Source organism: Vidua chalybeata, chromosome Z (assembly GCF_026979565.1).
Source record: "Vidua chalybeata isolate OUT-0048 chromosome Z, bVidCha1 merged haplotype, whole genome shotgun sequence".
In the NCBI taxonomy this organism is placed as follows: Eukaryota; Metazoa; Chordata; class Aves; order Passeriformes; family Viduidae; genus Vidua; species Vidua chalybeata.
The window spans coordinates 48,561,905-48,581,595 of record NC_071570.1 but is presented as its reverse complement, the minus strand read 5'-3'; positions in this window follow the sequence as shown (position 1 = coordinate 48,581,595).

Genomic DNA, 19,691 nt, shown 5'->3' with positions numbered 1-19,691 from the left:
CAGCTCTTTAAATACCAGTAATCCAGAGGCAAGTGAGGCAAGGGACATGAAAGCAAACTAAAAGGCAAGAGAGATAGATACTCTGCATGAGTCAAAAGACCACGAGTCCATGCCTGCTCTGCTTCCATATTTGTTGCATCCCAGGTTTTGGTTTAGACTAGGGGTTCTAATCTATGTTAGTTAGCTGAGTCCTGTGTACCCCCGTGCACCCCCCATGTTTCCCCCCACCATGGTGGCTCGCTCCAGGCTGCTTGCTATTGGAGCGTCCCCCCTGCCACTCCTGTGACCACTCCGCCATCCAGTCCAGAGAGTTCTGTGTCTGTCACCCCGATCCTGCAACCCCGTTTGCCCCGGAGCCCCGTGTCCACTCCTGCTGTGTTCTCTTTGGTCGCTGTAGTCTACATCACCGCCACAGCGCCTGCCCTCCCCGCCCCTGATAAAACCTCTCGCCTCCCGGGTCCCGGCCGCCATTTCCCCCACGCGGGCGCTAAAAGCATGGGTCACGGCCCCCCTGCTGCAGCTCTCCATGACCAATAAAACCTTCCCACTTTCCTCGTGGGTGATTTGGACAATTCCTTCCCTCTTTACCAACGTCCCTCACACAGGCGACAGAACCCATCAAGCCCCGACTGGCGTGTTGCAGCAGCGACACGCAGGAACAAGTGGCAAGCCCGAGCTCCGGAGGGAAGCAGTGCTGGAAGGCGCCGGAGCTGCTCGGAGCCAGGAGAAACAGCAGAGCACCGCACATATTCCAACTAAAAAACCCAGGCAGCCCATGGCCCTGTTCCCAGCCACAGTGTTCAGCCTTAAGGAGACAGCAACAATTTGGATACAGATAGATGTGAAATACAACAGCATTTTGGGTTACCCATGGCAGTCTTGTTAAACTGTGTAAGATTCTCATAGGCCCACTTCTCAAGCCTGTCTAGATCCCTCTGGATGGCATCCTTTCCTTCAGGTGTGTCAAGTGGACAAAACTTTAGATGTCTATCAAAGCCATGATTCCATTCCCTCACTTAGGAACCACGTTTCCATTCTGAAAAACAAGCTCTAGCACCTGTAAAAGTAATTCTTCATATACAAAAACTATTTGTCCCATCTATATTGCTTTTTCTCCACTAATAATATGACATAGAATTTAAGCTAGCTCATTTTTCTTATAGATAGTTGATCTCAAACTTGCTGCTTCAGTTCTTTCTGCAGCTCAAGTACTGGAAGCTCAAGTCAAATTACTCATTAACATGATACACAAGACACAATGAATTAGGTACTCCAGTCTGTAAGGTAGCTGAAAATTGGGATGCTGTGTTTGTAAATTGTCAGGTACTAAAAGGGATACAAAATCTGTTCATCTCTGATGCAATATTTCCATCCTCTCTCCCTGATTTAATTAAGTACTGTTTCAGTGTTCTCGTTAACTCCTTGAGTCCTGATTACACACTTGTAATCCTCAGCAAAGCCACAGGAGCCTGTAAAAAGTCCTACTCCAAGAGCTCTTCATGTTCACTTAACATCAGCATTTCCAACTGCATGTAAGGAAACTGAAGAATTAGATGTTATCCTCAAAACTGAGGCAAGACTTACAGCCCTCTTTTCCTATGGGGCTATGAAAGTATGCCTTAAAAATTAAGTATAATGTTTCTCAGCCATACTTCATCCTGCTAGCATTTTCTCAGTCCTTAGAGAATCCAAATATTTGTTGAAGCAATTCCTATGTTTTCAGCTATTCTTCACAGTTTAGGCTATTCAACTGAAGCAGGTTGCTGCCGACCTCTATTCTAATAGATCTGCAGCTTTTACTGTTCAACATATTTTCCCAGCTGGAAGAAAAGAGATCCCAGTTTTTCAGCTCTGCCCTCATAATTGTTTTCCAAGAAACTCAGTCAGCAGTTCTGCATTTTACAATTCCTTTCCATCTAACTGTTGGAACTGCATTTTTAATAAAACTGAACATATTCATAATAATATAATATTTTCTGATAATTTTATTTTTCTGAATACTTTAATAATCTTTCATATTCTTTACTTTGCCTTGTGCACATCTTCAATATCCTAATATGTCATCTGGGACATCCATTGCCTTTTTCTTTAATCACATCATGAACTACCTCCTTTGGTCAATATAATCTCAACTGTTTTGATTTGATTTTACAAGTGATCTTAATATTATTAAAGAACTTGGAAAACACCACTGTATTCAGTGGAGATTATTAAAGGATAAGCTATCCAACATATTAGCAGATCTGTTTCAATGTAATGGTTGTCATATTCTCTGAGATTAATTTAGAGATCCCAATTGATAATTGAAATTTTGGGTTATAACATTCATTTAATTCAAAAGCAAGATTTGAGGCAAAACTGGTGTCTAAAAATGCTCTTACCTGTAATGTATTTCAATCTTTTCCTCTTTAAAGGAAGACTCATGGTAAAAAACCTCTTGAGGAGTTTCCTCAAAGGCTGTTTGAGGCTCTCATCAATGCAAGTCAGGAGGAACCTGTTCTGTGTTCAGGGAGACAGAACACTGCCAATCTGACATGAAAAAATGAAAATTCTCCCTCTGTGAAAGTCTTTTAAAATCACATTTAAAAAATAAGATGTGGCATCAACCACTCATCCAAGGTAAAGCCAGAGAGCATTTCAATTGTGAACTTGCTGAACTGAGGCTTCTTATGTCACATGGGGAGAGATTTTACATACAATTTCTAGTCATGTCCCCACAAACCCTGAAACACCCATAAAATTCAATGTGCTAATTAAGAGCTATGAGATTAAATAACAAAGAAAATTATATATCACTGAAAATGGATATTACTGCAAGCACTGCATATGAGTGGACTGCAATTCATCACGCAGAGAATGACTGCTTGCATATTGTCACTCTCTCATATATATTAAAATTAATATCCCTCATGAATTTTGATGGCTCATCTCCATCTCCAGTTTGGAATATGCAATGCTCTTCCACTGACCACTTCAGAACTGGCTGGGCGGGGGCCTGCAGATCAGAGCCCTGCTGCAACCCTGCCCTTTTTTCCCCAAGTAGCCACCCAAAGATGCTGCCCCAGGCACACTGAGGGACAGTCCTGGTGCCATAGGGCAGCCCTGACCTCACAGCTACTGTGGTTGGGTTGTGGTCACAGCTCCTCTGACCAGCAAGCCAGGAGCTGAGCTGCCATTGTTAGGTCCCCTACATGATCTACTTCTCTTGCCTAAAGCTTCTCTGCAAATTTCTGCGGGCCTTCTGCCCTGCAGTCCTTCATCACAGCCTGTACTTGCTGGGTAAGAGTTGCTGGAAGTTGTCTCTGAACAAATCCTGTACTTTTCTCCATTCAAACCCCATAGTAAATCTTATCCACTTATCAAGCCAAGAAGGCTAGCAAAGATCAGAAGAAAAGACCACAGGGCTTTTTGTGCTTTTTGTGAGGCAGGTTGCTCCAATATAAGGCCATGCCCCAGGTTCTTTGTGCCTTCTTCAAGCACAAGACAAGATGTTCTGACAGAGCAGGGGTTCACCAGACCATGCAACCTGCAAGCTCAGGGTGGTCACCTTCTGTACTCTCTGGTGTATGAAAGGCTCCATCAGGAGGAGAGATGTAAGAGTTTTTAAAATGTGCCCACATTATCTTTTTAATTGCCTTATAAAAAACCTGAGCAGTGAGTGAAGAGCACAACAAAAGTGATGCCAGGCTTAAAGATGAAGGTTTGGCTGGGCGTAGACAGTTGGAGCAAGATATACCAGATGTAAAGGAGGGTTTGGTTTTGTTTTTTTTTTTTTCCTTCATTCCCTGACCAAATGGATAGCTTCTGGTCATCAAAATCTTCAGATGTGGTTTCAGTTGGCAAACCTGACAACCTGCTAAGGACCCATCAGGCCTTTCCTTCTACCAGTTTAGTCATCCTAAATGATGGAAATAGTCACTTTTGAATGAATTAGGAGAACCAAAGAAAACCTAGAGAACCAGTTCACAGCAGAACTTACCTGTAAATGGGTCTTCCAAATGCTGTTAAGATCTAGGTTAAGGGAACTGGCAGATGAATCTGTGAAGACACTGTCTTTCATGCTTGAAAAGCCAATATAGACTGATGAATTTCCAGAGAAATCATAACTCCCACTTTTACAAAGAGCATCCTCTGAAACATCCCCTCTAAAATTCTATTAGTGGTCCTCTTTAAAAAAAGGATGCTAGCTTTGGAGAAGGCAAGCAGGGCAAATTAGAAGGAATGAAAGGATAAGCTTTTCAGTATTTACCAGTGTTATGGAGCGACTGCTAGGTTATTGGAGTTTCCCTGCAAATTGACAGTCTAATTTATAAACCCTTGTTTCTATCAGTTAGCTCATGCAGCTGTGTGTATTAAAATACAAGTCCTCCGGGCTTCACCCGGGTGCTCAGCCTGTCCGGGGGAAAACCCTCAGAGGACTGGTCCGCGGGGAGGATGTGGCGGGACCCGGATAGCTCCACCGTAAGGACGAGAGGGCTCCGAAGTGGCTTTATTCCTAGAGGCTTTATTTCAGGAGCGTCGCAGGAACAGGAGGGAAAAACGGGGGGCACGAACTCTCCAGAAGGGAGCCAGCTCCGGAAGCCCCGAGGAAAGGCGGGGCTGGGTATTAAGGGCAAAGGAGTAGGAGTGGTTAGGGTACAGAACAGCCAACGGGCAACGGGTGAAGGGGGGAGACAGAGTGGGGTGACATACAGAGAACTAATCGGGGTACAGAGGAGGAGTGGTATTCTAACAGGAGCCAATGGGGATAACAGAATAACTGAACTTTCTGGAACTGGGGAGTATGCTAAACATTGATGGACAGCTCTTCTGGGGTGGAGAGCAGCAGCTGATTTCTAAACTGTTGCTGCCTCCCAAGGGAGAGCAGGAAGCCCTCCCACAGCTGTGCAGTTCAATTTGGAAGGAAGGTGGCATAGTAAAACATTTCTCTGTTCAGGATGCTTCTTTAAGGCCTTTAAGATAGCGTCATAAAATTACTCTTATAAGAAGGGGAGCGAGGTTGCAATTTCTTAATGAATGAAGTCATTCCGCTGTAGATCAGTTGTAGAAATGAGAAACACCATGTTTCAGAATTAAAAAGACAGAGACTTGAAAACTGTCTTAGAAACTGCCTTGGAAACTACACAATAAAACCTCAAGCTTTCAAGTGCCTTAGGAAACCCTCCAATGAAACATCATAGAATTTATTAATGTTGTTGATCTACTCACTTATATAGCCTTCTGCAAAGCTGACCTGTTGGTCAGATCTTAAAATTAACTTCCTGCTAAGTTGCCTATGGGGATTGTTGAATGGCATGTTCTACCAGGCCACTGAGAAAAGCATGTGGCTTTCTTTTTTGATAGTAGTATCATTTCTGTGAGTTAACAGAAATGCATTTCTATAAAAAAAATAGCAGCCACTGAATTGATTGCACTGGAGACATATTACATTTGTGTTCCCATAACATGGCTGACAATTGCCTAAAGAAAATCTCTTACTCCATAAGCCATTTCTTTCTCTGTTTCACCATACCAGACAAAACTTATTAAACAGCAGGAGGTATTCTGGCAATTTTGCCATCTGCATTGGGCCAAATATGCTGAGTTCAGTCAAAGATAGCTCTCACTTGAAGTGCTGATGAAGACAAATGACAAGACACAATGAATTTACAAATTGCCTACGTCCTTCCAGGTCAATTAGAGCATTCCTGTTGAGAGATGCTTTGCTGTCTCCTATGTTGAATCTCTGTGGTGTAGTTTCATGTCATGTTCCAGTGTTTTAATACTGGAACTTTTGTTACCCTCATTTCATCCTGGTTCCACAGTATTTTCCGTGGAAACTCATTTCTTTCTTTGGACTTTGATTTTGTGGTTCAAAGGTATTTGGATCAAGCTTTTACATGCATATCTGATGATTCTGTAACCTCTATTCAGAAATGATAGCTGAGTTTGCAGGACACTAGTAAGTTATTCCTTTTCTTTTAAGGAAGGATCAAATTCCTCTTGGAGATGTGTCTAAAATTGGGATCCATCTGGAGCTTCTTTTTTACAGTTTGGTTTTTTCATCTCTTTCAAGCTGTAATTTTTTCTAGATTCTCTTTCTTTTGGGCAATAATCAGAGCCCTCTCAAATTCTTCCAAAGCAACTCTTCCAGATTTTTCTTTCTGGTGTTTTAATTCCTCACCTTTTACACTTGTATGTTTAATCTGAGCACACAGCTGGGCTAACTCCTGCTTTTTCTTTTCCAGTGTTTCATGGACTTGCCGGTTTTCTTCTGCAATTGAAATGTCCTTGTCTTGCTCAATTAAATTCTTTGCATCACACAGCTATATAACCAGCAGTTTAGTCTTCTCAGCCACATGAGCCTCTGTACAATAGGTATCAGGGTTGGTGGAGATTCATGTCCAGTCAATAGATAATGATGATGATCCATCTACATCAGAGGTGTTACCAGGATCAAAAAGACCTGTCCCTGGTATCACGGCCACCACCACAAGGAAGAAAAAATGAGTTATAGGTGACTCCCTTCTAAAAGGTACAAAGGATTCAGTATGCTGGACAGACCGCCTTTTAAGGGAGGTTTTTTTGCCTTCCTGGACCCTGTGTTATGGACATCACTAGGAAACTTCCTAGTCTGATATAGCCCATGGATTACTGTCATTGCTGCTCTTTCATGTGTGCGACATTGAGGTCACAACATTTAGTCCAAGGATGATGAAACAGTGTTTAGGACCTTGGGATAAGTGTATTGGAGCACAGGTTATTGTTTCCTCTATCTTTCCAGTTCTAGGCAGTGACTTTGGAAGAAACAGATGCACTCAATCTATTAATTTGGGGAGATTTTGATAATAGGATGATTCACAGGCTTTCTGGCATCAGATTGGATTCACCTTTCTCAAAAGGGGGGTGTCTTTATTAATGAGCTGATGACTAGTTGAACATTAAATGTACCTTCCAAATCAAGCTGTTCTACGATTTTATGATTTTGTAACTTTTCAATCTATTGGTAGCACTGACTCTAACAGGTGCTCTAACCCAGGGCTCTGTGACCTAGTTCAATGGTAGTGGCCAGGGAAAGAGAGGTGTGATACAGCCCTGAAGGCTCCATGGAGAGAGAGTCCCCTTCACTATACTCTCCACAGTGCAAAGGGTTACCACTTTTGCACCTTTCTTGCTCCCACTTGTTCTCTGCTGAAAGGCTTTGAGGATAAGGTCCAGTGCTGCACCACTCTTTCCGTTTTGGTTTTTAAACTTGCTACTGCAATGAAATCAGGAGCTCATCTTTCTAAAATATTACTAGAAATGGTGTCACTCCTACAAAAAGCTGTTTATATGCACATCATTCACAGGTAAGTACCAGTGCAACTTTCCTGTACATGGGACATGCAAATCAAAACTGAATTGCCTGCTTTGGATTCTTCTCTGATGGGGTTTGGACTTTTCATTAGTCAAGGTTTCTGAGTAAATGCAATGTTGGGTACTCACTGTTGCAAAGAAAGGTAGAAATCTGCATATAACATACATGATTACAGAAATTCAATACTTTCTAACAAAGTTATCCAGGAAATACATAATCAAATAGAAAAGGAAAAACCCCCAAACATAAAACCTTGCAGCTGACCACTTCTGTCTAGGATAATAAAATCAAAAAAAAAAAAAAAAACAAAAACAAAAAAACAACCTCAAGTCAGCATTTGATTGGTGATCCACAGCCACTGTCTTTCTTAGGTAAGGCTTTTGTAAATACATGACCTAATTCCCTTTCCACTAATAAGTAGTGGTTCAAACTGACATACCGTAATTCCATTATTTGAAACATTTGGGATTCTCACAAGTCACATCTCAGTTTCCTTTTAGTGATGTAGATTTATTTTCACATAAACAAAATTAGACAAAAAAATAGTGATTTGTCTAAAGTCATAGTGGGAATCACATGTAGTACCAAGCCCAAAAAATAAGCAAGGGATTCATTCCACTTTTTTCTTTTTCTGTTAAGTCTGCAGATCAATCATCTTGCAACTGATGAAGCTAAGAGCTCTGCAGTCTTAGCATTTACTGATCTAGTGACCCATTGCCTTATAGGGATTTCAGATAAAGTTAGATGGTTAGCTTTGGGGTAAAGTGGTGTTGGTCCAGAACTGTCTATAGGTTTCAGCACTCTCATTTTTCTACTCCATAACATTAAACAAGAGATTAAAAGAACAAATTCATAAAATTGAGGAATCTGAAAGAAAAATTACTAATCCATTCTACTTACTATTCATGGGTACTGTGAATAAAATTCATTAAATATTTGGAAATCCTGAGAGGTATATGTGTATACACAAAAGTTCCTGTTTAAAAAGACAGGAGAGTGCCTTTCTTGCTTTAGAGTACTGTAGGTGTTCATTTAAGTTTTGCACAAAACCAGCTCAGTTATCTGAAAAAGTTCTTTAATGGCATCAGATCAAAAAGGAAAATTCTGTGAGGTTTGTTTTCTTGAGCAGGTGGCCAAACACCCAGAAACACTTCTGGCCTGTGATGGAGCATAGTGGCTGACTGCAGATTTCAGTGTGTAGGCACTGGGCTGCTCTGAGGGCTGTAAAATGCTACAGGGCCTTTTCAGGTTAGTCAGACTGTTTCAGGTCTTACTCTCTAGTGCTGGAAATGCTTCTATCTTTTTTCTGGGAAGGAATAAGACAGGCCTATTTTGGTCTTGGGGACTCATACCTCCTCCTCCCTTTCCAATCACATTGCTTCCCATGATTTTCCTTTTACTGTGCCTCAGTAACTCTGCATGACACAGTTCCTTATCTGCCTGCAGGTGGGCCAGCTCTTCTGCTTCAGTGACTTCTAAAAGCACTTCAGTGTTTCTGCAATCAACACCTCAAGCGTCAGTTTGTCTTCCACATTGAAATTCATTGGAGACTGGGAGCCAGAAAAGCAGTGACAAAGGAATCTTCATCACAGTCTCTCTTAAAATTAACTTTGTTAGAAAGTATTGAATTTCTGTAGTCACATATGTTATATGCAGATTTCTACCTTTCTTTGCAACAATGAGTACCCAACATTGCATTTACTCAGAAACTTTGACTAATGAAAAGTCCAAACCCCATCAGAGAAGAATCCAAAGCAGGCAATTCAGTTTTGATTTGCATGTCCCATGTACAGGAAAGTTGCACTGGTACTAGCGACAATGCGTTATTTTTCTCAGCCCCAGTCAGCTCCCAAGTGCCTGGCTTTGGGCGCCTCAGCTTCTCGTTGAGGCCGGTGCTTGTTGTGATTCCCGGGTGCTTCTGTTGCTGCGCACCGGGGCGGGCTGGCCGTGCTTTGCCATCAGCACGAGGGAGGAAATAAAGAGGCAAGGGAATCGTCCAAATTCGTCCGCATGGCGGCTGGAGGCTTTTATCGCCACGGGAGCCGTGATGGAGAAGCCTCAGACCACTCCCAACCTCGCATGGATGAAAATGGCCCTGGGACTGGGGAGCCACAGAATGATATAGGGGTGGAACAGGGAGGGCGAAGGCTCTCCCGCCCAATGGAGGACAGGCGCCCTGGTGATGACGTGGACCACAGCCACCAACAGGAATGCAGCAGGGGCGGACACAGGGCCTCGGGGCAAGTGGGGTCATGGGAACGGGGTGACGGACACAGAATCCTCAGGAATGGGCAGGGATTGGTTACAAGAGTGGCGGGGGGAAGCTCCAATGGCAGGCAGCCTGGAGCTAGCCACCGCAGGGCGGGGAAACACGGGGGATGCATGAGGGTACACAGAACTGGCAAACTAACATAGATCAGAACCCCTAATCTGAACCCAAACCTGGGATGCAACAGGTACTTACCTGATATCATGTGAATGATGTGCATATAAACAGCTTTTTGTAGGAGTGACACCATTTCTAGTAATATTTTAGAAAGATGAGCTCCTGATTTCATTGCAGTAGCAAGTTTAAAAACCAAAACGGAAAGAGTGGTGCAGCACCGGACCTTATCCTCAAAGCCTTTCAGCAGAGAACAAGTGGGAGCAAGAAAGGTGCAAAAGTGGTAACCCTTTGCACTGTGGAGAGTATAGTGAAGGGGGACTCTCTCTCCATGGAGCCTTCGGGGCTGTATCACACCTCTCTTTCCCTGGCCACTACCATTGATCTAGGTCACAGAGGTCCTGGGTTAGAGCACCTGTTAGAGTCAGTGCTACTAATCTGTTAATTCTCTGAGGCTGCCCATAAGCAGCACTGCATGCTGTGGGATGGGAGCCACAGGATGGTTTGGAGACAATTTGAAGCCCCTGCTCATGGGTTTGGACCAATTTATTCCTCTTAACCTATGGTTTCTCTGGGTCTTGGGTTTTGGGCATGCATGGAGCCACAGCTGTATGGGGGTCTTTCGATTGCCCCAACAAAGAATTCAGAAATCCAGGTACAGAAACATCAGTGAAAAATCCTTCTAGGTCCCAGTACATTCTGCGAGGAAGATATGTGTCTTCTTTGACACTCTGTGTGCACGTCCCTGCAGGGGACAGAGCCAGGCATTTACCACCCCAGAGAATTCCATTTTAAATAATCCTGCTGCTGGTGACACCAACAACACTCCAGCTCTCAAAAATGCATATTAAATAAAAATTGCCAATTTGTGTTTCCAGCAGTATCAAAGGCAAGGAAGAGGTACCTCTAGGTGGTGGTGAACACCTCTGTCACAATCCTTTTCCATGGGCCATGGAGCTGCAGCACATAGTCCGTTTTTGCACCTAAGTTGTACCATGGCAATGACTTGTGAGGGAAGAGGAAGTGTAAGAAAGGACAGCCTTTTGAACTGCAGTTCGTGTAGGAAACAGGCACAGTTCAGAGCACCTCCATGGCCACAGCTCACAAAAGCATCCCTATGGCAATTATTTTCTCTATCTCTGTTAACCACAGAGTTTTGGAGGATGATGAGGCAGGAATAACTCCAGAGTGCAGCTCTGCCACAGACTTCAGTCCTGGACATTTATGTGCAACACAGGACCTAGAGAGAATTGTGAGACTTGAGTGCAGGTCTCCCCTGATCTTTTCTTCCTAGCCCCAACATATTCTACAGGAAGAGTGGCAGAACACCCTCTGTTTCCAGTGCATGTGTGCCCCAGCTCTGCAAATTACACAAAGAGCTGCTGCCCTCAGAGCCTCTCTGGGCATGGCTGCTCCAGCAGAGGTCTAATGTCAAGGCAATGCTGCTGGGGGTGCTTGGGTACAAAAACACAGTAATTTCATCAGGGATACTAGTGAAATTTACAGTGTGGGTTCACAGTTGTGTGCAAAGAGTCCTCTGGAGATGGAGAGGCATCGTTTCTTTCTGTAATGTGGAAGAGGAAGGCAGCATGCTGGTTAAGGATCATCCTGGTATATGACCTCCAGACCAGAGTAGTCCTCCAGGCCTAGTCACAGGAAAGGGCATGTCCTGAGCATTGCAGACAACTCCATTTTTCCCATTGAAAACTCTGAAGCAGGCACTGCTGAGAGTTGTCTCCAGGATCCCCTGCCTCTGAGTCAGATGCTTTAGCTGACAGAGCCTCTCCCTCAGGCACAGGAGAGATCTCTCTCACAGAGGATGAGTGGGGCAAGAGAGTTCTGTAGAAGAGAGACCAAGCCTTTCACTGCTTCCTCTAGTCTGTCTCCATAGCCCATTCTGCTTTCAACAACTTACTCCTATGGTGGAATCAAGACAGGCATAGTGGGCAACACTTCAGAGCCAGTGGTTACACTATAAGTTCAAGCTGAGGCTAACTGTGCAAATTCTGAGGTTCAAGTTTCGTGCTGATTTTCAGATTTTCATGTTTTGAGTGGAGTTTTATAGGTCCCTTTTTCTTTCCTGGGCAATTCTTTTCCCTTCTTCCTGCCTTCCCACCTTCCTCCCTCTCTCCCTCGCTCCATCCTGGGGCAGTATCTGACCCTGGGTGCCCTCACTATACCGATCTTAAAACCACTCACAAGGTCATCTCAGCTGGAGCTCACTCTTTCCCTGCCTCTAGGTAGACATCAGTTTCCTGGGACTGGGATTGCCCCAGCTGCCCCTCCACTGCCCTGATACCTTGTGGAACAGTGGGACAGTCCTGGCTGCCAGGTCCCCACCTGCCATTCCATGGTGACCCCCTACACTTCCAGTCCTCAGAAGACCCTGGGCCCATCACACCCTGATAATGGATTAGGAGAAGTATCTCTTTGTAGAAAATTATTTACATCTGTGCCTGAAAATTTTTATAAATTAGGTTAGGATGTGTACTTGAATTTTCTTATTACACAGGTAAGCTTTCATAAACATGAGGTTATGAAGCACCAAGATGTAAGCTTCTGTTTAGTAAACAGTTCTGTCTGACATTCCCCACTTCACACACTGGTCAGTTCTCCAGCATGGAAACAATACTCTCAAAGTCCAGTTAGGTGAACTAAAACAACTGAAAAACAAAAACCCAAAATGCTTAGTCACATCAAAGTCACTAGTGCCAAGTTTTTTTCAAAAAGATGGCATTCTGAGCTGAAGCTAATGACTGGGTAATTTGATATTTTTTCACTGGAATAAGGATTTCATCAGGTATCTGAAGGGTGACCTGTGATTGGGAAAATTCCTAGAAGTTCTTGGATTGTCTCTCTTCCATTTTCCTTGATCCATTCAAGGTCCATGCAAACATGGACCCAAACTGAAGTCAGTGCAACAGCATTGCTCATTGGTAAGCTACAGTCAGGAGAAAGGAGAACTCATCAGAGACATAGTTTGTTCGTTGAGGGGATGACTTATTTACCTCAATCTACTAGCACAGATATTTTAGCATACCTGTCATCCCTGAGGTGATCCATCTACCTCAAAGCCTTAGCTGCCTGAAACTTCATTTCTGTGATTTGTGGTTTTCTTCATAATATGCTTGGAAGCAAAACCACATTGAAAAGAAATATATAAAATGTCTGCATCCCCACAGAAGTAATTTCTCAAAAATGGTGTTTTCATGGGTATTTATTATGAATAACCATGATAAAATTACATGGACACTGGACACTAGCATACTAATAACAAAGTAAGGGGACATGATATCAGTATATGTGTATTTTTATTAACGTTTCATCTCAAGTCAGTAATTACTTAAACAAGACTAGTGCTAGCTGATTTTCAGTCCCTCAACTCACAAAAATATTTTAAATGCTTTATTATAGTGTACCTAAAAATCTAACCACAAATAGTGAAATGAAAGGTACTATGGGTGAGAGGAGTTTTTAAACTAAAAGAAAACTGGAAATGCTATAGTTAATCTAGTTTTTTTCCTGACATGGGTGAGAATGATATACAGTAATGGAGATAATGAAACCTTTATCAGAGCGAAGATGAGGAAACCTGATGTAATTGCAGAACTTGCCACAAGCCTCTCAAAACTTGGAAACAAGGGACTCAGAAATTCAATAAGATATTTTTCCAGTATTTTTGAGAAATCATGTGTTTGGATGAACATGAACTTTCAAGTTTTATTCATGTTAAGCAGTCTGACCTTGACCAAAATAATTTACATCTCAGTTAAAAATGGCAGTTAGGAAACCTGGGTATTTGATGATGTCATGGTTTGACATGGAAGTGAATTTTCTCAGGAAGTTGGTAGTCAAACCAATCAGTGGTCGGGGTTGTGGACATTTGGACTGACCACTGAAGGCATGGACACACCTCTGAGAACAAAGTGGGTTAAAAGCAAGAACTCCCAGGGAATTCTTTTTCTCCGGTCGTTGGAGAGTGCAGACCTCCCCTGCCCAGCCACTGGCTGGGTGGGCGGAGGGGAAGCCATGTGGCCTGGTCAAGGTAGGCCCAGGGGCTGAAGAACTGGAACCGAGCCAGCTCCTGTGGACAGAAGGGTGGAGAGAAGTGGAGATGCCTTTGTTCCCCCAACCCCCAGAGGGAACGAGACAGAGAGTTTGACGGTACCTGGAATTTGCCAGCAGAGGAGAAGGAGAAAGGGGAGGAAGGTGCCAAGCATGGGAGTTAAGTTCTGGGCAGAGATTTCAGCTGTCCGGGGAGTCTGAACTTTTAACCCTTTCCTGGAAAATGAGGGCTTTGTAAAATATTACTCCTCCTCTATTTGAAGTAGATGAGACACAGTCCAGGACCTGAGATGTTAGAAGAAGAAATTTTTAGGTAGGAGGAGATGATGGAGTAGCTTTTGTCTGGACTTTTCTTGTTAGCCATAGACTGAACCAAATTCTCCTGCAATAGAGACTGCATTTTTAGGGGGATGCAATGGTGATCCAAGGAGACCTGCTTCAGCAACTACCAGCACAGGAATGGCAAGAACAGAGAAAAGCTGAGGAGGGTGTGGTGATGTCCTCTGTCTTCGGGAAGAAGATGATCTCTGTTCTTGGACCCTCAGCCCCAGGGGAGGAAGAAAAATGGGGGGGGGGGGGACGGGACTGTAGTCCCAAGATGAGAAGCTGAACTGTTGTATCTTTGGGTCCATGGCAAAGCATCTTTAAAGGAGCCCTATGAGCAGTCTGTCCATGCACGGTGGTGAGAGCACTGTACATGGAATGGAGAGTGTCACACTGGCAGATTTTCTCCGGGCGGTTGCCACGTGTGACATGGAAACACAGGAGGTGGCAACTGTGTTTCCTGGGGGGTCTATGGTGCAAGAGAGACTCCTCTCTCCCTAGATGGACTGAGTATGAATTATCTGAAGGGTGGCAACTTGATCAGGAATCCCGGGTGATGTTTTACGGTGGTTGTTTTGGAAATTGGGTGGGAGGAGGGGTCTTTCGGAGGGTCTTCATCCTGGATTTAGTGTATGTGTGTTTTACAGTAGTAGTAGTTTAATGAAGTTTCTTTTTCCTTTGTTATTAAGCTTGGGCCTGCTCTGCTCTGTTCCTGAAAACATCTCACAGCATTTATGTTGGGAAGGTGTATTTTCATGGGGGCACTGTCATTGCACCAGCATCAAACCTGACAGATGAGATACTTTGAAACCAAATGTAAAACCTCAGTTGTTGTCAGACTCAGTTAGAATTCAGAGAGAAGCAGAACAGGAAGGATTCATCCCCTGTAATACTCCTGGAGATTTCAGAATTCCTGTGGGAAATCTCAGTAAAAACTTCAAGATTATTTTTGTTTGCAGGATTTCTAACCCCATCTATTTTGATCTTCATTCCTTTGCAGAAGAACAAGGGCTTATGTGACTCCAAGGCCAAGGGCTGTGCTGCATGCATACAGGCGTATCAAATCTTTCATTCTAAAGCATGTTAATACCTGCTTTTGGAAGAAATGTGCACAAGTGTAAACTTGCCCAGATGTACATCTATTTGTTGCCATCCACTTAAGTTCAAGCACTATGTAGAAATGCAACTAAAGTTTGTAAATCACTAATTTTTAATAATCTGTTCAAACATCCTTCCATTCATAGCCATCAAAAATTCCTTCACAGATATCAAAACTATTTTTGAAAGTATTTGAAACTCATGTGCTTCCTTAGCAAAAATGAATTTCTGAGCATTGGATATCTAGAAAGAATCTGGTCTTTTAGAAATTCTAAACCACTTCTTTTAGGATGACTAATGAGTTTCTGGATTCAGTCAGTCAATTTCTTTTCTCCTAAAGTAGTACTTAGCTTATTGAAAATCTTGATTCTGAGATATTAGAATTTCCAGTATAGGAGGTCTTGGAAAAATCAATTAAGATTAGGATCTCTTGCATCAAGGTATTCCTTGCCAGAGAAATAAACTGAGATATTTTAACAATCCTGCCAAGAAATTAAATTTATTTGCTTGTTCATAGTGCAAATTATGTAGTTCAAGAAACTTTCATAGAAGTACTTAAATGCCAGTTTAAGCAGTCCCAGTTGATGAAGCTTTTTATTTCAAAAATGTACATAAATTCCAGTTATCCTACAGAAAACTACAATATTTTAAGCCATGGGGAATACCAGCAAAATTTGATGAAATATGTATTCATTGACAATAAAAACCCTTTGTCTGGTACACCAAGTAGTTCCAAGTAGTTGAAATTTTCCTTGAGTTCAAGGTGTACAAGAAAGTCAGAGATAAGAAATTTTTTTCTATTTAAAAATAAAGGTAGAGAGCTAAATATAAATGCCCATATGAAAACAGATTAGTATTTCCAAGAAGGCAGCATGGGCTATATTAGCATGAATAGACAAATAATTGAAAGCTCTCCAGAAGGCTTGCCAAACATAGTAAGTAAATCATGACAGCTTTCTCACTCTCAGTATTTTATTTGAAGGAGGTCATGTTTATATAACCTTTTACTTCAGTCCAACATAAAACTATTTTTCATAAAGCATCATGGAATAAAAGCCCCAGTTTTTCCCTTCTGTTGGTTTTCATTACTTTTCCTAGGCTTTTTTTTTTTATTTATTTATTTCTATTAGGTACTCTCTATGTTAAAATGAGAAATATTATTTGCAGGTGATATTTAACATATGCTCACATGGGATTTCTCAGTTGCAAAGCTGTATTTTGCAATAACTACCTGCGTATGCATAATTTTTTCTTTTATCTATCTTAATTGCCATTATATTGACCCAACACATTTATATCAGGAAAGGAGAAAATAAATTTGGAACTATCCCCCAGTGTATGGAATAACCTTTTGTGTTCTTGAGGTTTGGGAAGTTCACAATGCAATTAACTATGATAAAATATTTCTCCTGACATTTTCAGCTGTAAATTAAATACTAGTTAGTTTCCTACATGCAAATAAACTGTTTTCTTCTATCTCTCTCCACAGAATTAATTATAAACTTCTACCAAAAAATCCTATCCTCCACACCTAACATGTCTGACAGTCCTTCCAAAGTCTGACAGTATTTTAAATACTCTGACCTTCAAATAGCACACACACAAATTTGAGGTCAATGGCTGGGGAAATGAGCAGGCAGGAGCAGCAGACTGACAGTGGCAGAGCGGAAGAGGGAAGGATTTGAAAGGAAATGTGGAAAGCCTTCTCTCGTAGTGCCCAGTTAGGAGGATGAAAAAAAACACAGCTAGTGAATCAGTTGTTCAAAACACAAATATACCAAGTGTCATACCTGTCTAAATAAGGTAGTTAAAAGAGAAGGTCCTATTCTGCAGAATGAAGAGAAAGAATGAAGTTGAGGCTAAGAAGAAAACTTGCTCAATCACTGCATTTACTAATGATGAGTCTTCATCTTGCTGAGCCGAAGGCTTCATAGAATTTCTAATGACTAGGATGTGTGTATAGAAGCAGAATTTAGACATTTTAGACTAGATGTAGAAGCATTTCTTTGGGTTCTCAAGGCCATTTAACATGACAGTTTGGATCAACACAAAGTAAAAATCCCTTACTGTGACAATTTTGCAAATCTAAACAAAGCATTATATTTTCTATTTATAAGTTGAAATGAAAAGTGTGCTTGGCACTTTTCTAAAAATAAAAAAAGTAAAGTCTTATATTAATCCTTTATGTGTTTGCAACCAGGAAGTTTGTTCAAAGCCCACTTGGGAATCTCCCCACTTCTTTGCAGTAGTGCTGGAACAGCACTCATTTTTAATGAGCTCGTTGGCTTTGAAGCACTCTTCTCTGCTTCTGGAATTTCATTTATAACAAAGATCTCATCTGATAGAAGAAATATTTAACTGAAACCCGATAGCACAGTGAGTCTACCTACAGGCAATGCAAAATGCAGACACACAGAAACACACACAAGCCAACACACCCATGCCTATGTAGAATCTATAGATTCCAGTCTTGATATACATACTATGAGCAGGTTTATGGTTGCTTGAAAATCACAGTCTTGTACCTTAGAGTATAGTGATCTAAAATCTAAAGGCAGCTAGAATAATGCAGACATCACTTGCTTTTTGGTGGTTTGTTTTCTTAAAAAAATCACCAATTAAAACCAAATTGCCAGCCAAAGTTTCAGTGTAGGAAAAACATTAAGACATTTGAAATTTGAAATAACATTGAGGAAGCCATTCACAATAAGCTTGAGAGAAACAAACCAATACCTTTGGAAGTTTTGCAGTATGTTCTTACAGACCAAATGCTATGCAGATTTAGAGCTCTAAGGCAGGATGTATGTAGGCTACATACACAAAAGGCAACAATTTGCCAGAAGGAGATAATAGATGGACAGCATGGTCTAGAATACAGAAGGATTGAATAAAAAAGCCTAAGTGGAATTTTAAAGCTACCTAATTTAGGATCATCTTTACAGCACTATTTAAAATTATTTATACTACTATCTGTGTTTAGAAAAGGAAAAAAAAAACCAAAGTAGAGGAGTATCTGCAATCTTACATGTCTTTAACTGCAATTAGTGAACTTTGATAATAAGTTATCACATTTATTTCCCTCTCAGTATTCCTCTGTCTCAATCGCTGCACTGGAAATCCTCTACTATTTTTCATTTTTCCATTTCTTTAGACTCAAATCACAAAGGAAGAGGAGAAAGGATTTACCAACGATCTGGAAAACTATTTCAAGACAAAATAATGTGAAAGCTGGGGGACTACCACTTATTAGCATTTTCAAATAAGGCTGATGCAACAAACAACACAAGCAAAACAGTTTCCTGAAGATGAATCTGGGGGAAAAAAAGGAATATAATTGCTAGTACTATCCTGTGCCTGTTTTATATCCTGACAGAAAGGCAAAGACTGGCTCATAAAAAAATTGATTGCAAATTAAGTAAGTGCCTTTGCAGAAAGGACTGGTGATATGGGCCCTGAGGATTACTCACAAGGAAGGGCTGTTAGCTTTTGCAGGTCTTCTAAGTGGTAGAGAAGAATATTTATACTCAGACATGTTCACTGAAAGATGAGTCCTTAGCTTACATTTGTCAACTCTATGCAGCATTCTTGAGAGAGAAATAAAAGTCTGCTGACTTGAGCACCATGAATAATTACTCAGTTCCAAAACACATGAATGCAGACATCCAAACAGAATTATCAGGAGAAGACGATATACCACCATCTGCAGGGAAATCTGAAAGGCAATCAGAACAACATAACCAAAAAGAGCTAAAGTTGTTTTGGGAATAGCCATATACTGAGAAGTTTAAAAAATGAAGTAGAGTGATAGAGAATAGAATGATATAAAATAGAAGCTCAATATGGTGCTTCAACATTAAAGGATAATTTATTTTTGCTACAGGACAGTATGAAATTTCCAGATTACTTATTTTGTACACAGACATAAAACTGGAACATTTCCCCCTTTTTTCTTTTGTTGTTCCCCATTTTGAATCAGAGAACCAGAGATTAATTTGTGTGGAATAGGACCTTTGGGGCTCTAGTCTGACCCATTCCTGTGGTAAGTACAGTCATATCAGATGTTTCAGGGCCTTGCTGAGTTGACTTTTTTAGTGTCAGTAGGGTTGGGAACTCCACAGCTGCTCTAGACACCTATTTATCAGTTTGGCCAGTCTCACACAGAAAAAAGGCTTTTTTCCTTATATTTTATTGGAAATTCCCATGTCATGACCTGAGTCCATTGTTTTTTGCCCTATCATTATGCTTCTCATTCAAGTAAAATGACATGTGCCTTTTTAGATGAGGAACTAAGTCTCTGCAGGGCCCAGAAACTGCTGATCCTGTTTTACTGCAGAAAGTAAAGGATTGGTTGGGGTTTTTAATCCCGAACACAGGAAATTAAAAGGAGGGCATGAAATTTCTAGAATAGATATATTTCTTCTTTGAACTTTGAGTCCTATGTAACTACCTGAAGATACCTTCAGTGGTTTTCTCTACTTCTATACA